This window comes from Capricornis sumatraensis, chromosome 13 (genome assembly GCF_032405125.1).
Source record: "Capricornis sumatraensis isolate serow.1 chromosome 13, serow.2, whole genome shotgun sequence".
NCBI classification, from domain to species: domain Eukaryota; kingdom Metazoa; phylum Chordata; class Mammalia; order Artiodactyla; family Bovidae; genus Capricornis; species Capricornis sumatraensis.
This window is the reverse complement of record NC_091081.1, coordinates 45,698,670-45,726,219: the sequence shown is the minus strand read 5'-3', so window position 1 is coordinate 45,726,219 and position 27,550 is coordinate 45,698,670.

The window sequence follows — 27,550 nt, the reverse complement described above, 5'->3', positions numbered from 1 at the left end:
GAAGTAGAGCCTGAAGATGTGACTAAATTTCTATAATCTTATGACAAAAATTTAACAGATGAGAAGTTGTTTCTTATGGATGAGCAAAGAAAATTATTTCTTGAGACGAAACTGCTCCTGGTGAAGATGTTATGAAGACTTGAAATGACAAAGGATTTGGAATGATATTTAAATTTAGTCGATAAAGCTGGAGCAGGGTTTGAGAGAATTCACTTCAATTTTGAAATGGTTTTACTGTGGGTAAAATGCTATCAAACTGTATTGCATGTTACACAGAAATTGTTTGTGAAAAAAAGAGTGAATTGATACAGCAAACATTATTGCTGTCTCTTTTTAAGAAATTGCCTCAGCCACCCCAGACTTCAACAGATACCACCCTGATCAATCAGCAGTTATCAAAACTGAGACTAAACTTTATGGCAGCAAAAAGAATATAATTCACTGCATATTTTTAGCAATAAAGTACTTTTAATTAACATATGTACATTATTTTTTAGACATAATGCTAATATACACTTAATAGACTAGAGTATAATGTCAACATAACTTTTATATGCACTGGAAAACCAAGAAATTCTTGTGACTTGCTATATGGGGTTATATACTCTATTGCCATGGTCTGGAGTCAAGCCTACAATATATCCCAGATGTGCTTGTAGCAGTGAACACCTAGATCTTGATTGGGATACATGATTCACCACCGGAAGGAACCAGGACTTTTGGAGAACTGGCAATTTTCATTTCAAAACTGATAGATGAGCATGGATATCTTTCAGAATGTAAACAGCAACTATCATAATGAAAGGGGCTACTTCTTGGAAAATCTGGGACAATTTGAGCATAAAAATAAATAAGAAACAAATGGAAGATAGTCCATTGAATAAAATAAGAATTTGTAAGTCCACATTGACAATAGAAAGGCTATAGAAAATAGATACATAGATAGATATGTAAAGAGTACAAGCATAAAGATATAAGTGGAGAAGGAAGGAGGCTCTTCATTCTGGTAAAATACTAATTGATAAATGTGGAAGAAATAGCTATAATAAAACAAAATCACCAGCTTCCATCATCATTATAAAAAACTGGCTCTGGGAAGAATCTGAGTTAGTCATTCAGTCATGTCTAACTCTTTGTGACCGCATGGACTTAGCCTGCCAGGCTTCTCTGTCCAAGGAATTCTCCAGGCAAGAATAATTCAGTGGGTAGCTCTTCCCTTCTCCAAGGGAAATTCCCAGCCCAGTTATAGAACCTGTCTCCTGCATTGCAGGCAGATTTTTTCCCATCTGAGCCTAATAGATGCTGAATATTACTATGAAAGTTTATGAGAAAAGTATCTCCCATGGATTGTAAGGGGAAAAAAGTAAACCAATGAACATTATCAGATAATTTCATTTTGGTGAACAGGCTCAATATTTAAGTGTTCAAATTGATAATTTCCTTGTAGATATAATTAAGTTTTTCACGCCCTTCAGTTACCTGTAGGGAAACCAATTTCTAGCAATCTCTCATGGCTTCCCTATCTTCCCAAACCGAAGCAATTATTATTCTATGATGTAGATTATGACTCACTCTGTGATGACTGAAGCTCCATTAAAATGTTCCTTTGCTTAAAGATTGATAATTGGGTGCTGCTGCTAAGTTGCCTCAGTCATGTCTGACTCTGTGCGACCCCATAGTCGGCAGCCCACCAGGCTCCCTCATCCCTGGGATTCTGCAGGCAAGAACACTGGAGTGGGTTGCCATTTCCTTCTCCAATTCATGAAAGTGAAAGTGTCCAACTCTTAGCGACCCCACAGACTACGGCCCACCAGGCTCCTCCGTCCATGGGATTTTCCAGGCAAGAGTACTGGAGTGGTGTGCCATTAGAGAACATGGGATCTGGGACTCAAAAGAACCACTTCAAATCCCAGTTCTATCATCTAGAACTGTATGCTTTTGGAAAGTTACTCAGCATTTTGGAGCCTTATTTTTCTCATTAGTAGGGATTAAAAAAAAAAAAAAGAATAAAACCCTGAGTAGTTGTAAAATGCTAATTTCACAGGGCTGTTGTTATAAGGATCAAATTATAGAGGGAATGGATATTCAAGTTCTTTATAAACTATAAAGTAACAGATAATCATTTGGTATCATTTGGATGATCATTTCAAAGATAATCACCCATACTATTCTAGAATCATTTTATTAAACATGAGAAGAAAGTCATACAAATCCCAAATGGATAAAATAACCTAAGAAAAATATGTGATGAAAATCATGTATTGCAACAAATTTGTACTGCAATAAAATAAACAAAACATGAAATAGAATACAATCTTCATATGATGACTGTTTTCTACTTTTTTATGTGAAAGACTGATTCTGGGAATATGGAGTTATATTTCCTTTTAAAATGTATCAATATTATTATAGCATATCAAAATCTCTGACAGCTTAAAGGAATTCTGACAGATCTCAAACACTAAATTACAATAGTTTTAAATTTCTCTAGAAAGTTAAATGAATTGTTAGTCATACCTTTAAAAGCGCTACATGTTATGTAACAAATAACAGAGTATGAATAAGTGCATGCATGCTAAGTCACTTTAGTAGTATGTTACAACCTTTCTGGAAAGCAATTTATCAATACATGTCAAGGTCTATTAAAAGTTCATACCCTTTAATATAGTAATTTCTAGAACTCGATTCTAAGAAACTAGAATCCAGGCAAACATTTTAGTACAAAAATGAAAATCATGACATATTAATAACATTAAAAACTTATGAGCAGCCTAAATGTCTAGTGTTTGAATAATGAATAAATATATACTTAGAATAGCTGTAAGAGCATGTGGTATGACCAAATGCAAATTTTTAAATAGTGTATAATGACATGGACTAATGCTTAGCATTTGCAATTAATAAGGGTGCAATTGTGTACTATTTAGTCTTAATACATTGTATATAAATATTTAATTAAGATTTCAAATATATAAGTTTAGAAACTGAAAATACATATGAAGGTGATTACAATAATTTTCTACATCAAATAATTTTTTTACATATTTTTATTTTTCTGTATATTCCAAATTCTCTACAATAAGCATGAATTATTTGAAAATAAAAAAGATGCAATTAATATAAGTACATAAATTTTATTATACTTTATCACATTTTCAAAATATTCCTCACCAGCTCTTTTTTATTCATATTTAAATAGAATTTTAATGTTAAGAGATAGAAAGCAAATGATAGATAAGGATTAGCATGTCAGCATGCACAACTGTTTTATGGAATTCAGTGTTATGTGTGTAGCTTTTTCATAGAGCTTGACATGAGTAGAATGACCATACTTTTCTTTCTCTTCTTTCCAATACCATCAAAACCACCCTTAGAGATAAAGTTTAATTTTTTCTGTGTATTTGTTTGTTTTTGCAGCACAAATAATATATTAATTTATAATGAAGCAGTTTCATGAACTTTGACTAGCAAGTTTTGAAATTTTCAAACATTAAATCCATCTCAGGAAACCTAGATAAGGAGTTTAATCTGTGTCTTTACAGAGGTACCTTGAGTTTTTTTGATGATATCCAAACTGTAACCATTATGATTAATGGTAGCTGGAAGCCCAGTCCCCCTGTGTATAGTTATTCTATTTATTCTACTTTAACTGACATTTCCTTAGTATACCCTTCATTTCATTTAAAGGTAATAAAATATCAATGTAATATAAATATTTCCTAAATGTATTTAAATTTATTAAATGCATCATCAAAAATTTCATAGAATTATACATACATACTTGAAATTTTTTCCCACAAATATGAAAATATACACTATATATTTTCAATACTGTTTTTGCCTAGAAATTGTAAAGAGTAACTTTTCATAGCAAAAAGAAGGAGTTGATTTTTTGCTAGATGGCATAATTATGAATGCTATTTGATGACTATGATTCTCTTTCTAATATTTGTTTTTATTGAGATGGGAGTGGCTACTAGACTAGACATTGAGGTTGTTTTGTCATTTCCTTTTGTCATTTTCAACTTGTATTGTGAGCAGAATAGCAATTATATTCTCACTAATATATTTAGTATAAATGCATCTCATAGAATAGGAAACTGCAATATACTTAATAAAAGGGTTTACTTAATTTCTTCATTTTATACTTGTGAAAACAAGAATAAAGGGGTCTTCCTCATCTTGTTTTACCCCTTAGAATGCCATCAATCCTATACTGATTATTGCTATTACTTTTTAAATCGTGTGTTAATTGACAATTGTGTTAATATTTGTTATGAACAAACATATTTGAAATGGCTTTAAAACAGTCTTAATGGATATTCTGTGTGGTGGGGTGGGGTTGAAGGGGTCATTGTGGAACAATCACTTCACCTGAGTCATAGTTTAAGACTTCCTTGACCCTGCACCTTAGAAGTGGGGATATCATGCGAACAGAGGTATGCCAACTGGCCCTTAGAGGTTTGCTTTGAAATGTGAATCAAAACTTTCACTAAGATAGCTATAAGAAAGAGTTCATCTTTACTTTCGATTTGTGTTTTTTAAATAATTATGGGCAGACCATAGAAGAAAATTGAAGCTTCTTGGGTGGTTCAGTGGAAAAGAACCCACCTGCCAATGCAGGGTTCGATCCCTGGGTCTGGAAGATCCCCTGTAGAAGGAAATGGCAACCCACGGGGTCACAAGAGAGTTGGGCACAACTTAATGACTAAACAATAACAAATAGAAGAAAGTTATATGAATTATCAGTGAAATAATAGAGCATGTTTATTAAGTTATTTACCCCAATATTTCTTTATCCTATCCTGATTAAACTGTATTTTTTCCCAAAATGAAGTAGAATGAGAGGCCAAGTGAGGAATTTTTACAATACACCTCTCTGATGTTTTCCATTATGATGAGAGTAATCCAACACTAATGGGTTAACCAGAAATCTCACTACAGGGCAGGATAAAATCCTTGGTATTAAAGTCTCCCTTATCTATTTTTCTGCTTGAGGATTCTTATGCAACTCATCCAGCTCTTCATTTTCTGTTGCCATATAGAATCATAATAATAATTATTACAATTGAAATTTGTTCTCAAAGGAAACATCAGATTAAGGACATAAAGAAGAGCAAAAAGGTAGTAAAAGAGAAAGCATGTGTTTATGAATTTATGAGGAAGGGGGAAATGATCGCAACAAATAACCTATTATTCCAAATAACGAATACACACTGAGGTGTGTGTACTTGAACTAGATAATGTAAACAGGCAAAATAAATTATAAATTAAGTGGCAAATATAATTTATAAAATCAACAAGGACTATAATACTGCTTTCATGGTTATATGATTAGGCAGTCTCTGTAATGATTTAGATAGCATAATTGTAAAGGGTATTTTGGAATTATCCAAAAACATTTTAATTTTAGACAGTATAATTATTTCAAATATACATTTTACAAACAAATTTTAAAATACTTAAAGCAACTGAGAAATCTCTAATTTGTGTTCCAGTATAGGGACAACAGAGGATAAGATGGCTGGATGGCATCACTGACTTGATGAACATGAGTTTGGGTGAACTCCGGGAGTTGGTGCTGAAATTCATAGGGTCGCAAAGAGTCGGGCATGACTGAGTGAATGAACTGAACTGAACTGAACTGATACAGCAAGTTAATCATTTTCCATTGAAAATTATATTCTCAGTCCTTTTCTTCACAGAAAAATGTGCTGTTGTAAAAGCAAAAAGGAATATGATCAGGAGCAATTTGTGTGTTGCTTGAACTGTCACATAAGTGCCTTTCTACCCTAGGGCAGGGCAGCTGGTAGTTGGGCTCAGGCACTGTGGTTCTCAGTATCACACAGTGTTAAAACTAAAGAGTTTTCCAGAAATATCATGTAACAGCCACTCTTGCCCCATTACTCTAGAAAGCTTAGCTGGGTGACTTACTATTGACTTCTAAACTCTCTTATAAACTCTCTTCTAAACTTGTCTCTGGATGACTGTGAGGGCCTAGGTTCTACCCACACCCATTATGCTAGCTGAGAGCTGGCTTGGCATGTCTGAATTAACTGACTAGTAGGATAGACTGTATCCACAAGGACACTTATTTGAACAGAGAAATTTCCATCTTTAAGGCGTTGCATCGAAGTTCCCTTTCCCTTCCCTTTTTCCTCCTCCCCCACTGCACCGTTTGTACAGAATCCTGAGGCCGGAGCCTCTTTATAGGAACTTCAGCTGTGCTATCTACAGACCAGCTACATCTGGAGGAAATCATAGGCTAATGTGAATTCAAGGTGCTGTGGGTGCTCAAGTAATTCCCTGCACGTAAACCCCCTCCCTTGACCCAAAATACCCTGGGGTGTATCTGCATCATGTTGACCAGTAGTATGTGTTTGTGATCCCTTGCATGGCAGTCTGAAAAAGTAATAAGGCTTAAAGGCTGGAAATGAAACATAATCACAATAGTCCAGACAAAATATCTAGGAGGCTTAAGAAATAGAGAAGAAATGTTCTGGTTTTGTATCCGGTGTCATATAATCATCTTTGATAGCAAAATGACTTGGAAATGTAATTAAATGCCTAAAATTAAGTGACCCATAAGTCTATTGAACCAATTTTATGATTTGTTCTTCATCTCTTTGACTTTTTTTCCTATGTTCTCTCTGGATTTGCTACTTTCAACTCTGTAGTGCTCTCTGCTATAAATATGCAGTTTTCTGTAGAACTCTTTGATCTTTTTGAGGAAAAATACCATTGAAATTTGGTGAGTAATTAACAATAACTTGACAGCAATCAGTCAATTTATCAGCAAATATATGCCTAGTGGACTATACCATGAGAAGATTCAAGAGAGATAAAGAAAGAAATACAAGGTATGGTCCTTGGCCTTCTGGACTTTACAAGGAAGTGAAGAGATAAGTCATGTATATCTCAAATAGGGAGTGTATACTTGCATGCTTACTTAACTGATAATTGACAGTAATCATAAGATGGAGTATATAATATAGCAATATTAAGGTCAGAATTCCTTAAAACATTTTAACTGTAAGTTTAGAAATTCATACTTATTTGAGTAATCTGCAATACTAATTATGAGCTCTGAACTATTGTCAGAATCAAAACATTTTGCACATTAGATTTTTTTTTCCAATCATCTGTCATGACTTGTAATGAAGTACAAAAGAAGTCTAATACTTGCTCCATAATGTTAGAATGTGTTGTGTGCATTCTAGATTTAGGAATAGCATTTTCTTTTTAATCACGAAGCTCAGAGAATTTAATTAAATCACAACTGCCTGAAAGCAATCCTTTTTATTGTATAAAATTGCACTTATCATTCAGATGGCAAAAACCATATGAAATGCTACTGTCTTTCAAAACAATAATTTACATATAGGCAATAAGTAAAAAGGTTCATAACGTAATCCAGAAATGCCATTTAAGTTTTCTGCTGGATGCTTTAAAAATCAGTTCGGATCAGTGGATGGTGAATTATAAGGATGCCTTGGAGACTGTTATTCAAGGACATGAGAAGATAGAAGTCATCTCAAGTGTATGTATTCCTAACAACAGAATAAGAAGAGTGAATGCCAAGGTGAAGAAAGTTTGGTAAACATAGAGGTTTGAACTATACTGGCATGTCTTTCCTTTCATTTTTTCATTGCTTTCTCGTCCCCCTTTTCCACTCTCAATTATCATTTAGTTTGTTCTCAATTAGGTAATTATCTCACAAAGTAATTGTTCTAATAGCATAAATGACCGATGCTTTTAAATACTTGTGGGTGTGTATGTGTGTGTGTGTAAATAGATAAATCTCTCTTACTCTTTCTCCTTTTTTCTACTTATCTGTCAAGTAATATATATATATATATATATATATAAAGAGAGAGAGAGAGAGAGAATCTCTTTCGGAATATATACAAACAGCAAAACTTCTAAGCTTCTAAGCTTGGGATATTCTCTCTTGCCCAATTGTGTTCTGTCCCAGAATGAGTGTGAAAAGCTTAGGAGTATGGGTGTTCAGTCGTGTCCAACTCTTTGTGATATTTTCAACTATAGCACACCAGGCTCCTCTGTCCATGGGATTTTTCAGGCAAGAATACTGGAGTAGGTTGTTATACCCTCCTCCAGGGGAGCTTTCTCACTCAGAGAGTAAACTCGCATCTCCGGCATTGCAAGCAGATTCTTAACCACTGAGCCATCGCGGAAGCTTAACTACGGTATTATTTAGCACTTTGTTCCTCCAATTCATGTTCTCCAGGCCAGAATACTAGAGTAGGTAGCTTTTACCTTCTCCAGGGGTCTTCTCCACCCAGGGATCAAACCCTGTTCTCCGGCATTGCAGACAGTCTTTACGCTGAGCCACAAGGGAAGCCCAAGAACACTGGAATGGGTAGCCAGTACCTTCCCCAGCAGATCTTTCCCACCCAGGAATCCAACCCGAAACTAAATGGCCATGACGAGCTATTCCTACAGCACTGCCACGATGTAGTTTGTTTAGAATATAGAAACACAGACATAGTAAATAACATGTAATGCATCTAGACAAATGCTGTTAAGGCAATAATTTCTGAAGTGATACTGTCTTAATTTTACCCACTCTGGGTAACATAATTCATGTTTTTCAATATTATCAATATTTTATTTAGTATTTTATGATAATAAGTGCCTGATTATTATTATAAATAGGGAAATGAAAATGTTCCTATTTTAAAAAATAAAATCTCCCACCAAAGAGAAATCCTTGTGTGGTATTTTAGCCCCATAAATGTGTATATATATTCACAAGAAATATATATGTGCACACATAGAGACATACTTTGTATCTTTAGTACCAAATTAAAATCATGTTTTATGATTTACATTTAATTTATACCTTTTTCCTATATTTATTCACACTGTTTTTCAAGGGCAACAGTTTTCTGCAAATTAAACTTCCACAATCTGTACTCTATTCACATCAATCATGTTCATTTCCATTGATCATCTCTTTTTCATTTTCTCAGGCTCTAATGGATTTTTTAAAACATTCTCCTCCAGATTATTAATTCAATTTTCCTGAACGATTAATGCTTTTCTTTATCACCTCAATTACGGATTTTAATTCTGCTATTGCTATTTTAGTTTCCTTGCAATAGTTCAATGTCTCTCCCAAGCCTTTTCTCATCTCTGCTGCTCTTTATATTTCCTCTGATTTCTTTTTATCATATAGCATTCTCCCTGTATGACTTTCAGTTCCTGATGCTCTGTGACTATGTGGTTATATATCATATTGAAACATTTTCCACATTTTTTTCCACTTTTAATGGTAAATAATGGAAAGTAGTAAGCCTTTCCACGGAAATATCAGAAAAACATTCTCTTTTCCAAATGTGTGTAAATACAAGTGACTGCGATCATATTTTTATCTTTACTTATTACCAAAGGCGATCATATTTTTATCTTTACTTATTACCAAAGGAGAATGCTAGCATTCTCAGTCATTCCCCTTCTTCAGTGTTTTGTGATCAAATACAACAAGAAAAAATCTAAAGCTAATGTTCTAAGAAAATGAAGCTCAGGGGCCTATAGTCAGGATGATGCTAGACTAAAGTGTGGTCTGGCTGAAGGAATGTTAAAGTTTTCTTGGTCAACCCTAAAAAATATGACATATATTTTTGTTTAATTGTACTGGGGAAAATGTTCAGGTAAGACAAAGTGTCTAAATGAACATATCTCTATCGATTTATTTTTAATTAGGTGAATTAATCTTTACTCTTTTAATAAGAAAATGTTGCCAAATATTCAAATGATTATCAAAATATCTACAGCATTTTAATAAATAGACCTGTTCAAATTAGTCACTGTGATTTTACTTGTCACACAAAATCTTTATCTTCATGTGTTTTAAAATAAATTTTCCTGAAAAACCCAAAATATTATTGATAGAATTTTAAAAATCTAGGCGTATACACTAAAGTTTGCATTACTTTCCCCAAACACACACACACAAATAATTTTTTTTATTTTTAGTTACTACCTTTTTAGTTGTTGTTGTTAATTTACTTTCATCAGTTAGGGCTTCCCTGGTGGCTCAGCTGGTAAAGAATCTGCCTGAAATGCACTTGACCAGGGTTCGATACCTAGGTTGGGAAGATCCCCTGGAGAAGGGAATGGCTTCTCACCCCAGTATTCTGGCCTGGAGAATTCCATGGACTATATGGTCAGTGGAGTCCCAAAGAGTCGCACATGATTGAGGGACTTTCACGTCACTTCACTTCATTAAATATAACCAAAGTCATATACAATTCATTTTGAGTCATTTCAGTCCCTCCTATCCCCTTTATTATTGATGTGTATACTACTTTTCAACTCCAACGAAGTTGTTTTTAAACTGGGAAAGACTTGTTACAAGCAATGTCTTCATTAATCATCACAATTTGATGTGGGCTCATTTTCTGTGTAGATCTAAAGAGGAAAGTAAATTGGAATTTTTCAATTGCTGATACAGCAGCATTGCTACAGCCACCCTGGAGACCTGTTTTCAAAGGCAGCCAAGAGATTTAGGTAACATATACCAATTTGATTTAGGGGGTCCATTTTAGCAGGCTTGTTCCTACTCCAAAGAGAACTGGCCACCAAAGGTAATGGGACATGTGCAAACAGTCAATACATTCTGTAGTATTAAGTGAAGTTTTAGTTTGACAGAACAACATGACACATGAGTGCTTTATACTGCTTTTGGCTTTTTTCCCGTTATCACAAATGTGATTTCACCAATCTGGACAAATACAACATACACTACAACTTATACAGAAATAGATATAGAAAAAACATAAATAAAATTCTATGAAATTTGGGGAGTTTATTGTGGAATTGATTATATTGAGGATATGATTATGTATTTAAAAGTAAGGTATATGAAGATCAGTGATTACTTTTGATGATACAAACCAATATACTTTGAAAATGAATATGCAATCAGAGTATTTTGTTCCTTGTCTATAATTAATCATAAGTAAATTCACAAGGAAAAGAAATATACTCTTAACCTCCTTTTTAGACAGCATTATTTTAATTCAGTTCTTTCAAAAGAGTAAAAAAAAGTACAATAAAAGTAAAATAATGTAACAAAATGTATATTCTTCTTTCTTGGTGTGGATTCTTCTCTTTATTTCTTCAGTATTATAAGAAGTTCTTCATAGAAGTCAAGAGTACAAACCCTGATTCTGCCTCCCTCCTTAAATCTCTGTGTGAAGCAGGTTAGGGTAACTGGTGGCATAGTTTTGGTGTGGGCTGCTCCTCCTGCCCCTACTGTAGGCAAAATCTTCAAGTCATTTTGCATTTACTTGCATGGGAATTTTCAAGTAAATTGCTCTTCATGTTAGATAAGCTACCAGTTTATAGTAACAAAGTTCAACTGCTTATAAATTTCACAACCATTTATGTGTAATAAGAATACAACTAGAATCCAAAAGATTATGGCATTAACATGCCCACTTGAGCTGACTGACATAAATAATATAGGTTCCAAGAGTGATTTGCTTAAATTACGTGGAATACATTGATATAATGAGCCACAGTTTAAAGAGTGAACTATCAAATCTCATTCCCCCACCCTCTGTGTGACTATACTTAAAATTATCAGACTGAAATTGCCAGACAAATATAGACTATATTTTGTAAATTCTGACATCTGGATAGAGCAATGTGTAACATTCGAATTGAACAGAGAATGGACTGGAATTCTAGTCCAAAAGGTGTGGCCACACAGCTGGATCTTTAGGTAAGAGAAATAAGATTCTACTAGGGTTGTTTAAAATTATGATTATAAATTCACTACACTGCATGCTTAAATACTGGATGCCTTAGAGAGGCACTAAAACATTTCTAACAGCTTTTAATAAGAATCAGGGAATTATAGATATCTATAAAATAATATGTTTTGCATTATATGTGTAAGTTACACATGTAGATTACAAATATAAATCACTTATAAAATATAAAAATAAAGTGAACACCTTGAAACCACTACATTAATTCAAAAGTAGGATATCTATCATCAATATCTTGAAGTTACTCATTTACTTCTCCCATTTTCCATTCATGCCTTTTCTTTCTAACAATAATCAGTATTCTAAATTATGTGATAGTCAGTATTCCTTTTTTATTCAATCATTTTACCATTCATGTTCTACAAACAATGTATTCTTTGCTTATGAGCTTTACTAAAGTGGTATCACAAACTCTAAGCTTTCCAGATTAACCTCAGAGTAATTATATTTCTGAAAATTATCCATTGTGTTCAATACATTAGTAGTCTCTTCATTTTCAGTGCTGTATAGTGTACCATCATGTGACTGTTGCAGAATAAAATGTTTTCCTATACTTCTAAACTAAGGACCCCTGTTATATTGTATTACTGTGTCACTAGACTTTGGATTGTGTTACTTTTTTGTTCTAACAAACAATGCAACTATGAAAACACTTTATTATATAGGGTTGTATAATATATGTATATATTATTTTACATATCTCCAAGTGAAATTATTTAGTCACAAGATATAAATGTGTTTGAAATTATACAATATAATGCCCACTATGTTTCAGAGTGTCTGAATATATTTCACTCATACTCACAGATATGAGAGCTTCTATTGAAATTTCGTCTTCAGCAAAATGACAAGATGGGATTGTTAGGTTAGAAGCATTCTTCTAACCAAACCAACTCAAAATAATAGGTAAGATAATAAATTTTAATAATTTTAAGAGAATAAAAAACTGACAAGATAGGAATTATCAGACTAAAAATTAAGAGAGAGCTGAAAATCAGAGAGGACAGGATTCCTTGAAGCATTTTATGCATTCAGTTCAGTTTAGTCACTTAGTCATGTCCAACTCTTTGTGACCCCATGGACTGCAGCACGCCAGGCTTCCCTGTCCATCATCAACTGCTGGAGCTTGCTCAAACTCATGTCCATTGAGTTGGTGATGCCATCCAACCATCTCATCCTCTGTCATCCCCTTCTCTTCCCGCCTTCAATCTTTGCCAGCAATCAGAGTCTTTTCCAATAAGTTAGTTCTTCACATCAAGTGGCCAAAGTGTTGGAGTTTCAGCTTCAGCATCAGTCCTTCCAGTGAATATTCAGCAGTCATTACATGGGTTTGTGTGTGTGTGCATGTGACAGTAGCTCAGTTACGTCTAGTTCTTTGCAACCCCATGGACTATAGCCCTCCAGACTCCTCTGTCCATGGAATTATCCTGGCAAGAATACTGGTGTGGTTTGCCATTTCCTCCTCCAAGCGACCTTCCAGACCCAGGGATTAAACCCACATCTCCTGCAGCTCCTGCATCAACAGGCAAATTCTTTACTGCTGAGCCACCTGGGAAATTAGATAGCATAACATAGTCAGCCTAGAAAGAAAAAAATCTCATGTTTTGCTTTTGATAGTTGATGTTCTGGAGCAAGAGACACAAAAATGAAAATCGTGAGCCTAATCTGGAAAGTAGTTATAATAGTGAAGACTGGCCACATTAAGCTGAGTCCTTGTAGAGTTACATCATCATTATGAGGAAAAAGAAAAAGTATACCCCAAGAAGGTTTAAAAATTCCCTAATTTGCTTGGTTCTAAGCTAAATAGCAAGTAGAAAAGAAATACTTCTTGAGAAATTATAATCACAAGGCCACCATTGTGAGGCTCTGGAGCCAAAATCTCAGCCTTTGTATTTAAATAGTCCTAGACTGGTAGTGGTATGTCACACTTAGAAGAAGTAATCAAAGATCAACAGGAAGTCATTTTCTTTATCATATCAGATAATTTGATAAGAACACTGAGAAAGATAATAATTTTAAAAAATAACCAAACACCAAATGAAAACCAAGTGCCAAAGTAATACAAAGAAAAATATCTGCAAGAGATACTTATATCAATATATAAATATACCCTTAAATATACCCTTACATAAAAGATGACTATATCCTCAAAAATAAATCAGATAGGAACTGTAACACACAGACATGTTCAGTCATGTAGTCATGTCCAACTCTTTGTGGCACCATGGACTGTAGCCCACTAGGCTCCTCTGTCTGTGAAACTTTCCAAGCAAGAATACTGGAGTGGATTGCCATTTCCTACTCCAGAGCATGTTCCTGACCCAGGGATCAAACTGACGACTCTTGCATCTTTTGCATTGGCAGGTAGGTTTTGTACCACTGTGTCACTTGGCACACATATAAATACACACACACAATTTTAAATCTCTTTTTAAATAAGACAAGCTTGAAAATATCTTCAGGGATATAAAAACAGATAGAAAAAAATCAAACAGAAGTTCTGAAAAATAAAATTTAACCAAAAATGAATAAACATTAAACTACAATGGAGAGGTAAATGATGAATATTAGACAGAGCTGAGGAAGAATTAGAAACCAAAAGGCAGACCGAAAAAAAACATTTAAGATAGCACTGAAAGAAAAAAGAAATATCAAATTTATGGATGACTATAAGAAACATAAAGGACAAAACAAGATCTAATATAAATTGAGATCATATTTAAATAGAAAGGCAATGCCAAGGAATGCTCAAACTACCACACAATTGTACTCATCTCACACGCTAGTAAAGTAATGCTCAAAATTTTCCAAACCAGGCTTCAGCAATACGTGACCGTGAACTTCCAGATGTTCAAGCTGGTTTTAGAAAAGGCAGAGAAACCAGAGATCAAATTGCCAACATCCGTTGGATCATGCAAAAAGCAAGAGAGTTCCAGAAAAAACATCTATTTCTGCTTGATTGACTATGCCAAAGCCTTTGACTGTGTGGATCACCAGAAACTGTGGAAAATTCTGAGGGAGATGGGAATACCAGACCACCTGACCTGCCTCTTGAGAAACCTATATGCAGGTCAGGAAGCCACAGTTAGAACTGGACATGGAACAACAGACTGCTTCCAAATAGCAAAAGGAGTACATCAAGGCTGTATGTATATTGTCACCCTGCGTATTTAACTTATATGCAGAGTACACCATGAGAAATGCTGGACTGGAAGAAACACAAGCTGGAATCAAGATTGCTGGGAGAAATATCAATAACCTCAGATATGCAGATGACGCCACCCTTATGGCAGAAAGTGAAGAGGAACTCAAAAGCCTCTTAATGAAAGTGAAAGTGGAAAGTGACAAAATTGGCTTAAAGCTCAATATTCAGGAAACTAAGATCATGGCATCTGGTCCCATCACTTCATGGGAAATAGATGGGGAAACAGTGTCAGACTTTATTTTTGGAGGGCTCCAAAATCACTGGAGATGGTGACTGCCGCCATGAAATTAAAAGATGCTTACTCCTTCCTTGGAAGAAAAGTTATGGCCGACCTAGATAGGATATTCAAAAGCAGAGACATTACTTTGCCAACAAAGGTCTGTCTAGTCAAGGCTATGGTTTTTCCAGTAGTCATGTATGGATGCAAGAGTTGGACTGTGAAGAAGGCTGAGAGCCGAAGAATTGATGCTTTTGAACTGTGGTGTTGGAGAAGACTCTTGAGAGTCCCTTGGACTGCAAGGAGATCCAACCAGTTCATTCTAAAGGAGATCAGCCCTGGATGTTCTTTGGAAGGACTGATGCTAAAGCTGAAACTCCAGTACTTTGGCTATCTCATGCAAATAGTTGACTCATTGAAAAAGACTCTGATGCTGGGAGGGATTGGTGGCAGGAGGAGAAGGGGACGACAGAGGATGAGATGTCTGGATGGCATCACCAACTCGATGGATGTGAGTTTGAGTGAACTCCGGGAGATGGTGATGGACAGGGAGGCCTGGCGTGCTGCGATTCATGGGGTCGCAAAAAGTTGGACATGATGAGAGACTGAACTGAACTGAACTGAAAATATATTAATTTATTCTATTTATTTTTACCTTTTTTTAACAATTTGACTACTAGAAATATAATATTCCAGAATTTGCTCTCTTTTTATTCCTGTAAAAAGCTTGGTTTAAAGTTGTGTTATTCAGTGTAGCTACTACAGTCTCTAGTATTCAGCCCATTGTGATTAATTCACTATGTTTCCCAAACCTCAAAATCCTAGAGATATCTTTTGAGCCAGCAATATATTCAATTTTTTTTTTTTTTTTGTATTTGACCAAAATCTACATTGGGCTGAGATAGAGTGATGCATGTGAAGTACTGCTAAAAATGGATATTCTCAAATAATGTTTTTTTTTTAAGAAGGGATTTTCTGAAAGTATCTTGGACGCCTTTCTTTAACATTACAATTACCTTGGGCTAATAATTTAACTTGCTTGTGCCTTAATTTTGCAATCTGTAAGGAAACCATTTGGGTTTAGAACATCTTAAGTATGCTTCTAAATCTAATATTTCATTACTGGTTTATAATTATCACTGGTTTACCATTATCTTCAGAATGAAAAGAATCTTAGCAAATAAAAAACTAAAAAATATATTTCCCAACATAAAGTTAAACATACTAAGGAAGTTAAAAGAAATGTGTAAAACTATTGTCTGGGTGAAGAAAAGAAAAAAAAAAGAGTGAGAAAAGAATTTTATAAAGTAGAACTGTATTACAGTTTTTGAAAAGGAGAAAATAGCTTTAATTTTGACATTATAAAAAAGCACTTTATGGTTTAAGATTAATATTTTTCATTTTAAAAAGTTTTTGATCATAAAAGAAAAGCACAGAATGTATGGTAATATTTATCATACAATATTTTGTAATATAATTATTGTAGAGTAGTTTTAGCCTTAGGGATGGGGACCTTGTTGGCACTCCCAAATTTAGAGAAATAGAACATGCAAATAGAAGTGTAAGAGGCACATATACACTCTATAGCTAGGATTCTTAGAAGGCATTGTGTCTGCCTTCACATATGGTTTTATACTATTAGTCATCATTATATATTTTTATGTCAGGTATTTAGGAGGAAAGCTGCCACTCTATTTTCTAGAGAAAAAGATGAATTTTCTGACAAGACAATCTCTATCTGTAATTCTCTGTCTGCATCACTTGCACTTACAGAAATGTTCATACCTTTAGGTAAAGGACAAATATGCATACAGTGATTTTTCTCTAGCAACTGAAGTGCTTATTAATGGTTTTGATTTTATTTGAATCACCTTTTCCTTACTATTAAAATAATCATGTTTTCTAGTATTCAGCTGAGATGCTTTCAAACTTTGCCCTCATCTTTTATTTCACACACCATATTTTCACCCTAGCTGTAAATGAAGGCATGTAAGCAATGTAAAATATTAGATTATCTAAAACAACATTTTAAATCTCAGTTAAATTACTTGAGGCTTCCCTGGTGCTTTAGATGGTAAAGAATCTGCCTGCAATGGGGACATGTGAGTTTGATTCCTGCATTGGGGAGATCCCCTGGAGAAGAGAATGGGTATCCACTCCAGTATTCTGGCCTAGAGAATTCCATGGACAGAGGAGCTTGGCAGGCTGTAGTCCATGGGATCGCATGGAGTAAGATATGACTGAGAGACTTTCACTAAATAACTTTTAGCACATACATTATTATAAACATCTGTGAAACCTTTCCAACAAATGTATGTTTTATTAGATGTGCATTTTATGTTTATTTTAGAAGAGAGCTTTGATAGCCTCAAAATATAAAGCAAAAGAGATACAATGTAGTTAAGACCATTTGCTATTCATTATAAATAATGAAAGCATTATCACAAGTATCAAGATTTCTATAAACACACAAACAGAAATATGACTTTATAGGATTACCTATGTCCTATATCTTTCAAAGGTACCTTGCTTCTATTTATGTAAAGAATTCTGACACAACTGTAGAACATCCATGGCAATAAAAGAATCTCATTAACAAAATAAGAGTTCACTCTAGTAATTAACTTTTTATAACAACATTTTTCTTAGAATGTTGATATTATGTTATCTTTATTTTTCTATGCTTATGAAGAGAGCATTCCTACAAGAAACAAAAGTAAAATACAATAATAAAACATTTACCACTCCCTTACCAATGACCGTTAAATGAGAAAGTAAGGTTTAAAATGAATATTGACATATACATACTACTATGTATAAAATGGATAACTAATGAGAACGTACTATATAGCACAGGGGACTCTACTTAATGCTCTTTGGTGAGCTAAATGTGAAGGAAATTTTTAAAAAGAGGGGAGAATATATGTATATATATAGCTGATTCATCTTGTTGTAGAGCAGAAAATACCAAAACATTGTAAAGAAACTATACTTCAATAACAATTTAAAAATAATAAAATATGCCATTGTATATTTGACATTGGAATGAGTTTGATGATTTGGGGCCAAAAAAATATACACCTTTTTAATACATATTTCTTGGGCTTCCTAGGTGGCTCAGTGATAAAGAATCCATCTGCCAATGCAAGATGTGGGTTTGATCCCTGAGTCAGGATGAACCCCTGGAGAAGGAAATGGTACCCACTCTAGTATTCTTGCTTGGAGAATTCCATAGACAGAGGAGCCTGGAGAGCTACAGTCCATGGGGTTGCAAAGGAGTCGACATAACTGAGCAAGTAAAACAACAACAGCACATTTCATCACTAAAGAAAGGTAAACTGATATAAACAATGAGATTATCCATTTGCTATCACTTTTATATTAATGGATATATTTCCCTTTTCCTTCTATCTTCTCTTTGCTATATAATATTGTGAATTTCAGCTATCAACACAAATAAACCAGCATAATAAAATATTGCCTAGAAACCTTTAGGAGGAACCCAAGATATTTGCTGAAGGAAAACATTTTGCTGTGATGAGATTATTTTCACTCCCTATTTCTCTTTCAAATAGAGAAATAACTGTAAATCTTTCAAATTCTCAGTGTGACCAGCAACAAGATTAGAACTAAGGAAGAATTCATTCTATAAAAGAACATGAATGTCACTCAATTATTGGTTTTCATTACTCTCTATTGCTTCCTAAGGATGTCTAGATAACTCAAGCAAGCATACTCATCTTAAACAAAATATAAGATTTATGATGGTGTTGGAAACTTTGTAAGATTCCAGGGGGGGGAAAATAGTTAGACAATAGTCAGAGGAAAAATATGAATATAGAGTTAAAGAAGAGATTAGAGCATAAATCTGGATTTGAAATGAGAACTGCAGTTCTGCAATGCCTATCTGGCAGCAAGACTTGGATCAGGATGCAAATAAAAAAATCACAGAATGAAATCCCCCCCACCTTCGGCTCTGTGGTGGCACAAGTATGTGTGTCTGTCTAGACTATTGTGTTTGGATAGGTTGAATGCATTGATATTCCCAGATGACTATTTTGATTCAGGTTACATATCTTGTAACTTTGCTTTTATCTCTGAAAGTTATAGTATGAAATGCAAAACCATTTCTTTGGATATCACTGAAATAAATATATTTTAAGAGTAGAAGCAGATCTTTCCTGTTGTCCTTAAAGAAGCTTTAAAGATTCCCAAAGTTTTAATGGAAACCAAAAATTTATGTTTGCCTTCTTTGGGTTCCTGCCAAACAGGATAATAGAATTGACTTGGTTGATAGTACTATATTTATTGTGAAACAATTTATTGTGAAACAAATATTACGTGACATCAATAGAACAGAAAAATGGGCAACTTTTAAAAGCTTTCATGGGTAACAAAAAAGTTCTGCATTTCTATAAGCTTTTTCTCAGTCCCATTCTTTCATTTCCACCTAAATAATCTCCCTTAAACCAAACTTGAAAAGAAAGCAACTTGAATTCAGGATATTTCAAAGCATAGTCAAGTCATTTTTGTATCTTTTTGTGTACCCAAATGCAAACAGTATACGAATTTCTCCTGTAAATCATTAAATGCCTGTCATCTTTTCCATTATGCGTTAGACACCTTTGCTAGTTTTGCAAATGAGGAGGGATCTTCATTAAATCATCTTTTCTAGACTGATTTTTAATAAGAAAAGTAGAGGAAATAGCACTGTAACATTTGCTTTTTCCACTAAGTATTGATGTGCTCTATTGACAACAGCAATGTCTTTCATAAATATCTGTCTAGACTTAGGATCTTCTTGCAAGTATATAGTGCATGATTTAAGATTTAATTTATGGAATTAAGGGATTTAGTCCTAAATGGAACCAGATGTCTTTTCAATTTTTTCTTTTACATCAATAATGCAAAAGTTGTAGAAAGATCTGAAGCCACATACAAATTTTTATATCTGGGCATAAAGCTTTTCAGGTTGCTCAGTGAACTGGATGGAGAATATATCATAGCAGACCTTTAATATTAGGAGGGCAGAAGCTGAAGAGTAGTTTTGAGTATAAATTTCCTTGGTCTGACTTTTAAAACAAGAATGATGGCATTGATACCTTATGTTTTGTATTAACTTAAAATAGATGTAATAAAAATTATATATTTCATACAGATAATCTACTTTAAACCTCATTCTAATAATCCGACGTTGCATATGGCACAGAATAGAGAATATGCAGATTCTCCATTAGACAGCCAGTTATGAAATTACATATTTTGGTTTTGGAAGCCCTGCATTCTAAAACAATAAAACAATAGTGATGATAAAGTTTAAAAATAACCTAATTGCAAAGGAACAAAGTATTAAAAAAAAAAGCATCCTATGAAATGGAAGAACATATTTGTAAAATATGTATCTGATAAAAAATCAATATCCAAAAATATAAGAAATTTCTACAGCTAAACACACACACACACACACAAACTAACCCATTTTTTTTTAATTGGGAAGAGGCTCTAAATAAATATTTCTTAAAACATGCAAATAGCTAACAGGTATATGAAGATATGCTCAACATTGCTAACAGGAAAATGCAGGTTAAAACTACAATAAAATAATTTCTAATCAATTAACATTGATTTTTAAAAAGTGTTAATGAAGATGTGAAGAAATAGAAACACTTGAACATTGCTGGTGAGAATGCAAAATTGTACAACTATTATGTAAAACAGTGTCAAGCTTTCTTAAAAAAAATAAAGATTAAATTACCATATACCCATCAATCCCACTTCAGAGTATTTATTTCAGAGTTGAAATTGGAATCTCAAAAACATGTTTGTACTCCATGTACACTGCAGCATGAAAAGTGCAAGTCGCTCAGTTGTGTCTGACTCTTGGCGACCACACAGGGTGTAGTCTGCCAGCCTCCTCTGTCTATGGAATTCTCTAGGCGAGAATACTGGAGTGCTGGAGTGGGTACTGGAGTGGGTAGTCATTTCCTTCTCCGGGGGATATTCTTGACTTAGGGATCAAACCTGGATCTCCTGTACTGCAGTCAGATTCTTTACCATCTGAGCCACTTCAGGATACATCTCAATAAAATTGGGAATAAATTATAATGTATAAAAGTGGGACCATACACACTGGGGAAAAGCCTTAGAAAAGAAGGGAATCCTGCAATACATGACAACATAAAGGAACCAGAAGACATTATACTGAGTGAAATAAGCCAGTCACAGAAGGACGAATGCTGCATGACTCAACTTGCATAAGGTATTTATCATAGTCCAGCTCATAGAATCAGAAAGGAGAATGGTTGTTGCCAGGGCCTGGGGGCAGTGGGTAATGATGAGTTGCTGTTCAATGGATATAAGTTTCAGTTATGCAAGATAAGTCTAGAGATTTGAGATATAATATCATGCCTGTATTTGACAGAATTGTACACTTAAAATTTTGTTAAGAGGGTAGATCTTGTGTTAAATGTTCTTAACAATAATAAAGTAAATTAATGTTTATTCTAGTGACTGAATAATTTTATTGTATCATTTTTCTTAATTATTAATATTTGTGGAAGCTAATAAACAATAGATATCCTTTTAAAGCAAAGCAAAGTGGACTCTTCCTTAAGTTTCAATAGCTTAGATAAAAATGCAAAGCTTTTCCCTCTAATGTGTTCTCTTTAGAGATTAACTTATTATCTTATAGTTTCTAGAATTCAAATTCATTACCGCCGTGTGTGTACTATATCATATACATGTAAGTACAGTGAAAGTTAAAGTGTCAGTCACTCAGTTGTAACTGACTCTTTGTGATCCCCTGGACTGTAGACCCTCAGGCTCATTCTGCAGGCAAGAATACTGAAGTGGGTTGCCATTTCCTTCTCCAGGGGATCTTCCCGATCCAGGGATTGAACCGGGGTCCCTGCACTACAAGCAGATTCTTTACCCTCTGAGCCACCAAAGAAGCCCTTATATAAGGATAATTCAAGTTTATTAGCATCACCTCATTTTGGAATTAATAAGCACAAGAAGAAAAATGTGCCTGATTGTTCCATAATTCAATAAGTTATCCAAAATTTATAGTGTAAATTAAAAAATAAATGTGTCTAAATATATGGCCCAGGAAGAATATCCTTGGTAATTTTAATACTAGTTAAACAATATCCACCATAAACCCAACATGCTGACAGAAGAGTTGTCCTTATCTTCATCCTCTTTATATTGCCGGCTTCAGAGACTATTATCAAGGCCGGTAATAAGCTTCTGTGAAAAGTTCTTAGCAAGTTAATGGACCCTTTCCTTCAAAATACAACACAATAAACCTCGAGGGTTTAGAAACCCAGCTACGGAGAACTAAATGTGTAAAGTATATTACGTGTAGAATGAGCCACTTTTCTTACTTTATTCTAAATTAACAGCTGCCCAGGATTACACCATGATAAAACAAATGGTGATTATCTCAATTCAAGTTTGCCCTAAAGCAAATACTTGCGTTGCCCACAATTTTATCTTTAGATTCAATAGCAGGAACGAAAGGAAACAAGGTATAAATTAGAACCTAAGTTCAAAGTATGAATTGAATACCTTGAAACAAATAGGAGGTTGTTTCTGTATGGTTCCCAACCACAACTACACTTCTCTCTGGTGTTAACGTTTTGTTTTCCACAAACGTCTCAAATTGGTTCTTACCTTCTCAAGGGCTTCTTTTTATTGGTTGTGGTCTCTTTGTTACCTTGGCACTATTCCTAAGAAACTCCTTCACCACCCCCACCTTGCACCATGTTAATTATAGCAGATCAAGCTAGTTATTTCACATAGGAGGCTGTCATCAAAAGAAGTAAAATTATCATTTTAAAATATCTTTAAACACAAAAATGTATGTACATCAGGGATCAAGCTAAATGGACCTTATACAATTTGAAATAATAAACATGGGAATCAGGTAGATTTCATTAGATGCATAAAGATTGCTTCTCTGTGTTCTGTAGTGAACCTGAAAGGTGATTATATCTCCACTCAATGGGTTTGTAAATATACTTCTCTCTCAATTCCCCTCCTCTCTCCCTTTCTCTCTCTCTGTCACACATACACACAGACATACACACAAACCTTTTTGAAATTATGCCAGGATTTCAAACAAACAAAGAAAACAGAAGGAAAAAATTACAGTACCATAATTGTTAAACCCAGGAATGTTAGCAATATTGTTAAATTCTTAATAATATCCTGTGTCATTCAAATTTACCTAATTTATTTTCTCCAGGATTTGGTTTATAACTGGGCTTTTCTCTATTAATTGATAGCACTAGGTGCAAAAGTATGAACTATGAAAAAAAGACTTTATATTGCCTGATAAAATGAATAATTATGGCTCAAACTGAGGGTGAAATAGTAAGTCCTTCCAACAGAAAAATCCTCACTGAAGTGAATGGAAATTATGTTCCTCTATGAGGTTAGGGTTTCCTTCTGGCTGAATCTGAGTGAATACTGGACAATGCTATGACATTGATATCCCATCCTTTCAATCAGAGAATGAATGTTTTCATATAAATACTAGGAAATACAATAATCTTTATATTCTGCTTGGGAAAAAAGTTAAACCATAATTGGCCAGTTGGATGTCTATTTTGTTTGTAGAGTCATAAATTCACTGCTTGCCAACTTGATTTTTCACATGTTTCAGTAAGACTGGAATATAAGGTTAATGTTTTAAGTGCTTGAGCATTTTGTCATGTGTGAAGTATAAGCTGGTCCACACTCCAAAAGAAAGTCTCAGATTCTGAAATACTAAGCTTAGATATACAATTAGCCACTTGGAAAATATTTGTTTCTTTAAACACGCAATTTCCTTAGCAAATGACACATTTTTGGCTAACATTAAGGAGTTTAATTCTTTTTCCAGAGTTACTTTGAATACTTTGGAACACTAACTCAAATCTGTGTATTTTTTTCTTAAGTTTATAGTAATTAAGTTTTAAATAATTATTTAAAAGAGACATAATTATTTTCTGACAGAAATGTCATATAAATGTCATATTAAATATCATATAAATCTTTTTATGGAAACTACATGCTTTCTAATTAATATAAAAGTAGTATGTATTCATTAATGCTTTATTCTATAGATTATTTCCAGAGGTATTTTGAGTGTAAAAGTCCTATGACAATTTTGGTTTTGAATACTAATAAAAACTCAAATAGATTATTGGAAGTTTTAGAATTAGATTTGACTTTTTTTTTTTTTTTTTTAAATAGAGTGGTTTAAATAAAATAGAGGTTTATTTCTCACATAAAAATTCACTTAAGTTGTTTAAAGCTGGAGTGGTAACTCTAACATATCAGTGAGAAAGGCACCTTTTTTCTTATTCCTCTATCTTCTTCAAAGATCTCATGATCGAAGATGACTGCTTCAATTCCAGCCATCACATCTACATTCTAATCAAAAAGAAATTTAAAAAATAGTCAGGAGAAATAAATATGCCATTTATTTAAAAACACCTATCAGAGTCTGTACTCATTATCTACAGTTACATTCTGTTCCTTGCTGCAAAAGACTGTAAAATGTTCTACACCTATCACTTAAAATCAGATAGTGTCTGTTAGCATAGAAGGAAAGGAATATGGATTTTGGGGGGAGAATACAAATTTCTGATACAATTACTATACACTATATTCTGCTTAGGAAGAAATAAAAAAAGGGGAAAAAAAAAAAAACAATTTGCATTGCTAGAATCCCTCCCAACCATGATAACTGTACATTTGTAGGGAATTTGTAGCTATTATTATAACATAATTTTTATCAAAGCCAGTGGCATTTTTCAAAATGGTTATCAGTGACTTCCTGCTGTTCAAGGCTCATCAGTATCTGCTGTGCAAAAAAAAAAGTTCTGACACACCGTCTGTTGCTAATATGTCCTGGAATACTTCACAACTGACCATATTAAAAGGAAGTTGATGAAGATACTTCCAAGGACAGTAAGATTTGTCCATATGCGAATTGCAAAGCAAACAGTAAAATAGAGGTGGATGAGCTAAGGGTGAAACATTCTATTTCTCCCATACCTTTCTGGAGAATGTGTGAAGGAGGTCTTAATCTGCTATTTAAATGCACACTCATTATCTTCTTAGTCCCACTATTCTAACATGATACAGCAAATCTTTATTATAAAACTTACCCTATCATTTGTAGCATTCACTCTTAATCTGACTTCTTGAAATTGCCATTTAAGAAACTGATTACGGGTACTTCCTTAAACTCCTTGCTCTAGCATCCTAATTCACTGATGTCTTCCACATAAAAATGTATGTATGTTATTATGGGATTTTCATTTTCAAAAGAAGGTAATATTTGAGACATTAGCCAATTTTTGGTAAGTTTTACATCTTTTTATTTCACTTATTTCTATTTAAACAAGTTGATCTACTTGTATTTATTACTCCTGGGAACAAATGTAGCAGGGCATAAAACTGAAATGCCTATAAGACATCCTTGTTTATGTTCAAAAAGCTTAAACCCCAGGGAGAGGAAAGGATTTGTCAGTACAGACAAAACATCTTGTCCAAAAACAGAAGGAAGAGGATTGCAGAGCATAGAAAATAAAATATCTTAACCAAAAGCAGAAGGGAGAGAAGAGATTCTCTCTCTGAACTAGAAACACATTTCCTTGGGATTGCAATAAGGTTGTATTGCAGTAGGTTGCATCTGCACCCTGCTCTCCTGCAGTGTTCTAGTGGTTGTAGAAAGACTGGTCAATGTTTTGTGGCAGCCTGGATGGGAGGGGAGTTTGGGGGAGAATGGACACATGTATATGTATGGCTGAATCCCTTTACTATCCACCTGAAATGATCACATCATTGGTAATTGGCTATGCTCCAATATAAAATAAAAGTTCTTGTTGTTGTTGTTGTTGTTTGTTTGTTTGATTTTTAAGAAAGATTCCGGAGATGTAGGTACATCCCATGAGTAGTGAGTATGGAGCCCAGCCTCCTTTTAGCATTCCAGGAAGACAGCCAAAACCCAGAAAGAAATGGAGGGATGCAGGTATTACCCTGTGAGAAGCTTCCTATTCCCCAAACACAGATCCCAAGGGAAAGAACCTCTGAAAAGGACTCAGTCAGGCTAACTACTCAGATTAATATTTGTACTCGATGCATTTCTAAATGTCTTAGCATACACAAACATTCCTGAATCCTGTCATGAGTCTGGAAAGGGAGAGACTTGATTAAAGACCAGAGTTGTAAAGACTATAATAGAAATAAATTTATAAAAAATTATATGTTTCACTTCTGTGTTAATAGAGCACAAGTTTGACCATTATATTATTTAAATTTTTGACAGAGGTTAGCTGATTTGTGACCATTGTACTGATACACGTGTTTGATGTAACTTTTGTGTCTTTTTTCCTTTACTGTCAATCTCTTCTGCCACCTGCAAAATCCTCTCCGGAGTGCATGTGCTTGCAAATGGACCAATGCTTTTATTTTGCTCCCTGGCTTACCCAGAAATTATCACATCTTAAAATTAAAACATAACTTAAAGTCCACTTCATCTAATTTGTTCTTGACCTATCAATATTTTTAAAATATTTCTAGTAATTCATCATGCAGGGTCAGTCTGAATTCATTTAGCTATGTGGATTATACTATCCTTAGTGGTCTTCTAGTAAGTTTCAAATTGTTGCAATTACTTGTATCTCACGATAGCTTTCATTTCTCTTTCAAAGCTACTTTTGTCTTTGCTAAAGTTCACAATTCACTTCATCTCTACCTCATGTGGTAAGTTTGAAAATCCACTCATCATTGTGATCATTTCTCTTAAGAGCTCTAGCTTTTCCTTGTCAATTTTAAAGTGTTGATGCAGAAGTAGGTACAAACTCTATGTCTTTCTGCCTGAAAATACTTAGAACTCTCAAGGCCACTAAAGATCACTTTCTTTCCTTGTAGCCATCAATTTTGTACTGAGCATCTTTTCATATAAATTTTACAAGACATGAAAACGAAGTCAGGTTCTGGCTTTCAGCTTCCTTGAGACCATATCAGTAAATACAGAGGTTGCTGTTGACCCAAAAGTATATGTTCATAGGTTTCCTTTTTTTTAATTAGGGTATAGTTGCTTTACGATGTTGTGTTAGCTTCTGTTGTACAGTGAAGTGAATCAGCCATATATATATATATACATATATCCCCTCCCTCTTAGACCTCCCTTCAACCCCTACCATCCCATTCATTTAGGTCACCAAGAGGACTGAGCTGAGTTCCCTACACTCCACAGAAGGTTCCCACTAGCTGTCTATTTTACACATGGCAGTGCACATACGTCAATCTCAACCTCCCATTTCATCT